This window comes from Neophocaena asiaeorientalis, unplaced genomic scaffold (assembly GCF_003031525.2).
Source record: "Neophocaena asiaeorientalis asiaeorientalis breed wild unplaced genomic scaffold, Neophocaena_asiaeorientalis_V1.1 scaffold296, whole genome shotgun sequence".
NCBI classification, from domain to species: domain Eukaryota; kingdom Metazoa; phylum Chordata; class Mammalia; order Artiodactyla; family Phocoenidae; genus Neophocaena; species Neophocaena asiaeorientalis.
In genome coordinates this window covers 1,096,191-1,104,687 of record NW_020175084.1, presented here as the reverse complement: position 1 = coordinate 1,104,687, position 8,497 = coordinate 1,096,191, and the positions used below count along the sequence as shown (strand labels likewise).

General features: G+C 39.0%; 1 pseudogene; it reads right to left on the bottom strand.

Annotated features, from left to right (window-relative positions):
• Positions 1-3,141: 3,141 nt before the first annotated feature.
• LOC112412491 (tripartite motif-containing protein 60-like) lies at positions 3,142-8,196 on the bottom strand (annotated as a pseudogene).
• Positions 8,197-8,497: the final 301 nt, after the last annotated feature.

Below are 8,497 nucleotides of genomic sequence, written 5' to 3'. Positions count from 1 at the left end.
ACACACACACCCACTATTTCCTAGATTCTTTTCCCATATAGGCCATTACAAAGTATTGAGTAGAGTTCCCTGCGCTATACAGTAGGTCTTTATTAGTTATCTATTTTATATACGGTAGCATGTATATGTCAATCCCATTCTCCCAATTAATCCCTCCCCCCTTAGCCCCTGGAAACCATAAGTTTGTTTTCTATATCTGTATCTCTACTTCTGTTTTGTAGATAAGTTCATTTGTACACTTTATTTAGATTCCACATATAAGTGGAATATGCACAAAAAGCAAAAAAAATATCATATGATATTTGTCTTTCTCTCATCATGTCAATCTTTAGGTCAATCCATGTTGCTGCAAATGGCTTTATTTTGTTCTTTTTTATGGCTGAGTAATATTCCATTGTATATATGTACCACATCCTCTTTATCCATTCCTCTGTTGATGGACATTTAGGTTGCTTCCATGTCCTGGTTATTGTAAACAGTGCTGTAATGAACATTGGGGTGCATGTATCTTTTCAAATTATGGTTTTCTCCTAATATATGCCCAGGGGTGGGCTTGCTGGTATAATCTTTTTTATGTCTCTTGGATTTGGTTTGCTAATATTTTGTTGAGAATTCTGGCATCTGTATTCATCTAAGATATTCACCTATGATTGTATTTTTTGGTGGTATCTTTGTCTTCTTTTGGTATCAGGGTGCTGGTGGCTTCATAGAATGTCTTTGAGAGTGTTGCCTCCTTTTCAGAATTTTTGCAGAGTTTTTGAAGGATCAGTATAAATTATTCTTTGTAGACTTGATACATTTCCCCAGTGAAGCCATCTGGTCCTGGACTTTTGTTTGCAGGGAGTTTCTTTTTCCTATAAATTTTATTTTATTTCTACTGATCTGTCTGTTCAAATTATCTGTTTCTTCTTGATTCATTTTGCCATGCTGTATTTTCTAAAAACTGGTCGATTTCTTCTAGGTTGTCCATTTTGTTGGCATATAACTGTTCATAATATTTTCTTATGGTATTTTTTATTTCTGCAATATCCGTTGTTATTTCTTCTCTTTCGTTGCTTATTTTGTTTAATGGGTCCTGTCTCTTTTCTTCTTGGTGAACCTAGCCAGAGGTTTGTCAATTGTGTTTATCCTTCCAAAAAAACAGCTCTTGGTTTTATTAATTTTCTATATTGTTTTTATTAATCTCTTTTATTTATTTCATCTCTCATCTTTATTATTTCCTTCCTTTTTCTGACTTTCAGTTTTGTTTGTCCTTTCTCTAATTCTTACAGGTGGTAGGTTAGGTTGTTCATGTGGAGTGCTTCTTGTTTTATGAGGAGGTTCTGTATGGCTATAGACTTCCTGCTTAGAACTGATTTTGCTGCTTCCCATAGCATTTATATGGTTATGTTTCCATTGCTGTTTGGCTCAAGGTAGTTTTAAATTTTCTATTTGATTTCATAGTTGACCCAATAGCTTTTTAGTTGCCTGTTGTTTAGTCCCCATGTATTCATTTTTTTCTCATTTCTCTTTCTGTGGTTGATTTCTAATTTCATGCCATTGAGGTCAGAAAAGATGCTTGAAATAATTTCTACCCTCTTAAATTTGTTAAGGCTTGTTTTGTGTCCTAGACTGTGGTCTATCCTAGAGAATGTTCCATATTCATTTGAAATAATGTGTATTCTGGGGTTTTTTTGGATGTGGCATCCTGTATGTATCAATTAAGTCTAGCTGTCTTATTGTGTCATTTAGGATTTCTGTTGCCATATTGATTTTCTGCCTGGAAGATGTGTCCATTGATGTCATTGGACTGTTAAAGTCTCTGACTCTTACCATATTCCTGTCAATTTCTCCTTCTCTGTCTGTTAGTATTTGTTTTATGTATTTAGGTGCTCCTATACAGGGTGCATATATGTTAAAGAGTTTGATAGCCTCTTAAGGTATTGACTCTTTTACCATTATATAGAGTCCTACTTCATCTTTCTTTCTGGCTTTTGTTTTAAAGTCTATTTTGTCTGGCATGTGTATTGATACCACTACTTTCTTGTAATTTCCATTTGGATGAAATATTTTTTCCTCCCCTCACTTCCAAAATATGTGTGTCTTTTGCCTTAAAGTAGGTCTCTTGTAGACAGCATGTTGTAGATTCTTGTTTTATTTTCCAATCTGCCACTGTATGTCTTTTGATCGGACCTTTTAGTCCATTGATATTTAAAGTACTTTTTCAACCATAATTCAAAAAGAGTCATGTACCACAATGTTCATTGCAGCACTATTTACAATAGCCACGAAATGGAAGCACCCTAAGTGTTCATTGACAGATGAATGGATAAAGAAGATGTGGCCCATATATATAGTGGAATATTACTCAGCCATAAAAAGAAACGAAATTGAGTTATTTGTAGTGAGGTGGATGGACCTAGAGTCTGTCATACAGAGTGAAGTACGTCAGAAAGAGAAAAACAAATAGCATATGCTAACACATATGTATGGAATCTAAAAAAAAGGGGAAAAATGTTCTGAAGAACCTAGGGGCAGGACAGGAATAAAGACGCAGACACAGAGAATGGACTTGAGGACACAGGGAGGGGGAAGGGTAAGCTGGGACGAAGTGAGAGAGTGGCATGGACATATACACACTGCCAAATGTAAAATAGATAGCTAGTGGGAAGCAGCCACATAGCACAGGGAGATCAGCTTGGTGCTTTGTAACCACCTAGAGGGGTGGGAGAGGGAGGGTGGGAGGGAGATGCAAGAGGGAGGACATATATGTATACATATAGCTGATTCACTTTGTTATACAGCAGAAACTAACACAACATTGGAAAGCAGTTATACTCCAATAAAGATTAAAAAAAAAGTATAGTGAACAAATCTATCATTCTAATTGTAGAAGGAAACCTCACCCAACTCATAGTTCAGAAAAATACCAATCTTACTGGGTTCTACCATGGACAGGATGGTTTCTCTTAGGACTTGACACAACATAAGTTCTCTAAACATATCACCCATCTGCCTAGAATCGACCCTCAACTACTGGGTGATTTTGCCAGTTCCTAGGAAAATAATCTCAGCACAGTCTTGTTTCCCACTTCTATCTCGCAACAATGTCTGCCAGAATGAAATCTATTACAACATGGGACAGCAGGACAGAGATAAAATCTACTTGGGTAATAAAAAGTTTGGCTTTCTCTTTCCATATTGCACAATTTTTCCATCCTCGGAGACAATAAGTTGAGGATGTGTTGTTTCAAGGTCTAAAATCACATCTACTAGAAATGGCTTGGTAATTCTATCAATGCCAGAATATTGTAGAAGAAGGTTAAATCCATACTTGTTTAATTGGAATGAAAATGTTCAGAGCATTTCAGGATTTGATACTTGCACTGGATACTCTTAACCTGCCTCAGTAATTCCAGTTCTGACTGCACACACTTACCCGCTACCTCCCTCAGCAGATGTTTCAATGTGGAAGCATGATCTGTAAATGTTACAAAGTTTTCATAGAGTTTTGTTAAAATGTCCATCTCTTCATCTTCCATCTGCCTGGGAATATCCTCTTGCTGATTCTGTAGAAACAGTCTAAATTTGCTCACATTCAGAATTTATTTCTTCTCTCCTATATTTAACCTGCTTCCTCTGTTCAACTGATTGGCTGGCTTGCAGAGTTATCACTTTTTCAACTTGTTCCATATCACTCTTCAAGGGCTCAACGGTACACGTAGAATTTTCTTGTGATGAGAGGCAGCTTTCTTAATGGGGCAAATGTAGTGTTTCCATTGTTGAATGAAGAAACTGCACTGTGTACATAAAACCTCTCGGTCCTTCCCTAAAAAGGGTCAGAAACTGATTGTGCTTCTCACACACAGAACTCTCTTTCTGCCCCTTCCACGTGCTCCTTCTGATCTGGAGTAAATTAGCAATTTCAGTCAAATGACTGAGCTGGGGAAGGTATCACCTAGGTCCTTCCAAGCCATGTTGATGCATGAGTGACAGAAGTTGTGCCCACAGTTGATGGTTACTGGATCTTTCCAGTTATCCACACAGATGGGGGTAGCTAGACACCTCTTGTGGCTGTACCAAGGCTGTCACGAACTCCACTGAGTTGAGAACAGAAGTGGTGGATAAGAATGCTCCCTCTGGCAAGGCCTGCTCAAGCTCAAGACCCAGTGAGAAGTGGATATCCTCCCCCAGCGATAGTAGATTGAACAGTTTTATGTTTCACTGGACCGCCATACTGATGACAGCCACCGAAGTCATGTTCAGTCCCCTGTACCTACTTCAACTTGAAGGGCAAGGGAGATTCACTGCTTGTAGCTCTATCACAAATTAGCCCACCCAGATTTAACATTAATGACTTTCTTCTACAAGTAACTAACCACAGGTTCAAGCAAGTAATCTCTCCACTGGGGAGAAAAGCTTTTAATTTCAAAATTTCCTAGACTGGCAATCACAATATAATAATTATTTCAGGCAAGAATCATCAATGACTGCAAATACTGTAAGGTAAAATTTCATGGGAAATAATATATTCACACAATCTCAAAATATCACTCTGAGAATTATAGTTCATGTATAGAGAGACAAAATAAGTGCTTTACAATGTAGACTAGAGAACCCCTCCTGACCAATGAATGGATAAATTGATGGCCTGCGATGGGAAGAAAAACAGCACATATGGAACAGTTCTGCCCCCCCCCCACCATTACCCAAATCTAATCACAGGGAAATAATCACCAAAATTGAAACCATGGAACATTCAATGGTCTTAAACACTGCATAAACAAGAATGACACTGAAAAAGAAATTATGGGGGAGTGTTCTACATTAAAAGAGACTAAAGAAACAACTAAGAGAAATTCATGATCTTAAGCTTTGATTCTAGATAGGCAGGAAAACTGCTGTAAAGTGGATAGTATGGGACAAAAGGGAAATTTTGAATATGCACTATTTATTGGACAAGAGTAATATCATAGTTAACCATCTTGAATTCTAAAATTACACTTTAGCTACATAAGAAAGTATTCTATTCTTAGGAAATACATAATGAAATACTTACAGATGAGGGGTCATGAACTTTGAATGTTACTCTGAAATACCACTTTACCAAAAGCAGGTGTCATGGTTTTGATATGATGTGGGAGGGTGATGGCTGTGACTATAAGACTTCATAGAGATGGAATAGTTCTCTATTTGGTGGTGGCTACATGAATCTGCATGTGATAAGTGTCACAGAACTATACGTACTCATTTGACCAATATCAAATTCTTGGTTTTCATATAATATTGTTAAGAAACATGGGAACGTAGACAGTGGGTCCATGGGACCCCTCTGTACTATCTTTAAAAGTTCCTTGAATCTATCATTATTTCAAAATATTAAAGTTTAGGACCCAGGTTATAATCCTCAGTTTGGCTCAAATGAAATTCCCGTTTTTCTTCTTAACTTGATTGTTAATTGAATTTTGTCAAAAACATGTACTATTTTTTATACTTAAAAAAAATCATAATGTTGATATCTATAGTCAGTATCACATTGATTAATAGCCGCTCTCCTTCATGGACACGTCGCCTTCATCTGGCTCTATCAAGACCACTTTCAGAATGATGTTGTTAATCCACTAATTGCCAAATCCAACGGATTTTTTTTTACATGTATATGAAATATTTTTATTGTTAGTTTTATAGAAACAGGGTTGTATTATTCACACTTTTCCGCATCTTGCTTTTCTTTTTTTTGAATTTGAACCTTCATACTGTTCCCCATAGTGGCTGTATCAATTTACATTCCCACCAACAGTGCAAGAGGGTTCCCTTTTCTCCACACCCTCTCCAGCATTTGTTGTTTGTAGATTTTCTGATGATGCCCATTCTGACTGGTGTGAGGTGATATCTCATTGTAGTTTTGATTTGCATTTCTCTAATAATTAGTGATGTTGAGCAGCTTTTCATGTGCTTCTTGGTCATCTGTATGTCTTCTTTGGAGAAATGTCTATTTAAGTCTTCTGCCCATTTTTTGATTGAGTTGTTTGTTTTTTACTATTGAGCTGCATGAGCTGTTTATATATTTTGGAGATTAATCTTTTGTCTGTTGATTCATTTGCAAATATTTTTTTCCCATTCTGAGGGTTGTCTTTTCATCTTGTTTGTAGTTCCCTTTGTTCTGCAAAAGCTTTTAAGTTCCATTAGGTCTCTTTTGTTTATTTTTGAAAAACATGTACTATTGATTCATTTCCTTGGTAAAAATCTAGTAACTGGAAGAAGTGACAAACGAGGTACCTAGAGAATCCAGAAGGCTGTATGTGGTCCCTTTGCAGCGCCCTCTAGTTGTTCTGAATGTGTGGTTCCCAGACCAACATCATCAGTATCACCTGGGAGATGGTTAAAAATGCAGCTTCCTGGGTCCCACCTGGGATCTACTGTGTCAGAACATGCAGGGGTGGCTCAGCAGTCTGTGTACAGGTCTTCCTCCTTTCATCACGCTGTGACTTATTTACAAATGGAGGGATGGTGGTACCCTGCATCGAGCAGGGCTATTGGTGCCATCTTTCCAGCAGCGTTTGCTCACTTCATGCCTCTGTGCCACATTTTGGTAATTCTCACAATATGTCAGTTTTCATCATTATTATATTTGAATGGTGACCTGTGATGAGTGATCTTTGAAGTTACTACTATCACCCGCTGAAGGTTCATATGATGGTTGTTAGCATGGCAATAAAAAATTTTTAATTAAGGCATTACATTGTTTTTTAGACAAAATGCTATTGCACACATGATAGACTACAGTACAGTGTAAACACACTTTTGATACACATTGGGAAACCAAAACACTTGCATGACTCACTATTTTGTGATAGTCCTGTTCTTGGAGTAGTCTGGGACCAAACCCACATTTTCTGAGTTATGCATGTGTCAGTAATATCTCTGAGTGATTTTGACACATGCTGAAATTTAAAACTGATTTACAAACACTTTCTATGTGCTCCCCCTCACTGGAGAGGCCACAGTTACCAGCTGTGTCCTAAAGGTTCCTCAATCTCTAGGTGTGGTTCAGGTGGATCTACCTGAAAGTCTTGTGTCCAAATGCCATTTGGCCATTTCTAGATGCCTCTTCCCCAATTGTCAACACTTCACTCTGTCTTACATTGAATTAATTACCCCTCCTAGCCTGTTAGGAGGTAGGTAATCACGGGATTACCTATTTCAGTGAATAATATCTCCACACCCAATGGCCCACACCACTTTTCCTCAACTCCATTTCTCTCTCCCAAATCAGGGTGGCAGCAGCTCTCACCAGGGCCACTTCTCTATTATCCTAAATGGCCCATTCGCTGGGTCCTCTTCAGTCCCTGTCATCATTCTGTTCTCTGGAATGCACTTTTCAAAAAAAAATTGATCTTATTACACCTCTGCTTTAAAAACTCATCTCCTTTACTGTTATTAGGATAAGTATCCTGACCCTAGACTGAGGGCTTGTGAGGGGAGTTTGTTGGCAATGCCTGTTTTTTAATACCTGGCTTCTTATTTCAGACCTGCATTCTCTTTGTGACAATACGTCAAGCTGTACGCTAATGAATTCTACAACTTTTTTGATGTATGTGAGACTTCCATAGACAAATTTATTTAAAAATGCACAAGCCAGGATCAGATCCAGTGACCCCTCCATCCTGACTACAGAGGGGATGACAAGGAGTGTCCTGAACCACTCAATCATGAGAGAGCTCTTTCTCTCACCAGAGTTGGAAACCATTACAGCCGCCAGTAAGGCAAACTGGTGTTCACACTCCTGGCCTGAGCACAGCTGTGTGAACGTGGGGCTGGCACACAGTAGGGGCACAGCTGGTAAGTGGCTGAGCCAGTGTCAGATCCACTCTCACAGGAACCACGCTCTTCAGATCTGAGACTCATAGCATAGACTGACATATTTACCTGCTTCAGGTGCAATTATAATCGTCCTCATGACAAGAGTCACTGACACAGCACTTTCTGTCTTCTCACTTCTTGTTTGAGTCTCAAGTACCCGAGGAGGTAGGTTCTACCGCCAACTCACTTCACAGAGCATGAAATCGAGGCACAGCGGGGTGAGCTCACCCGTGCTCCCAAGCTTCCAGCTGATAACTGGCAGAGCCCGGACTCAAACCCAGAGTCTTGTTCCAGGGTCCACTCCACACTGACCACACCTAGGGTCACTGGGACAGGGCAGAGGACAGGGGACATTGTGCAGCTTGGAGGTGGGGCTGGAAGGAAGGCTACTTGAGACCCCACCATGATGCACGTCTGTGGTCACACAGCTAGTTAGTGAGTGACCAGGGGTCTGAACTCAGTTTCCTCTTACTGCACATCCCTGTTATCACCGTTTCCCTTGGCTGGGGGTCACCAAAATGCTTGCTGCAAATGCAGATTCCCTGGCTCACCTATAGAGACAGAACAGAAGCAGTTTCTTTTTTTAAGTAAAGATTTATGGATGTAGACCATACATACATAAAGACACACACACATCATTTTACATATCCTGAGA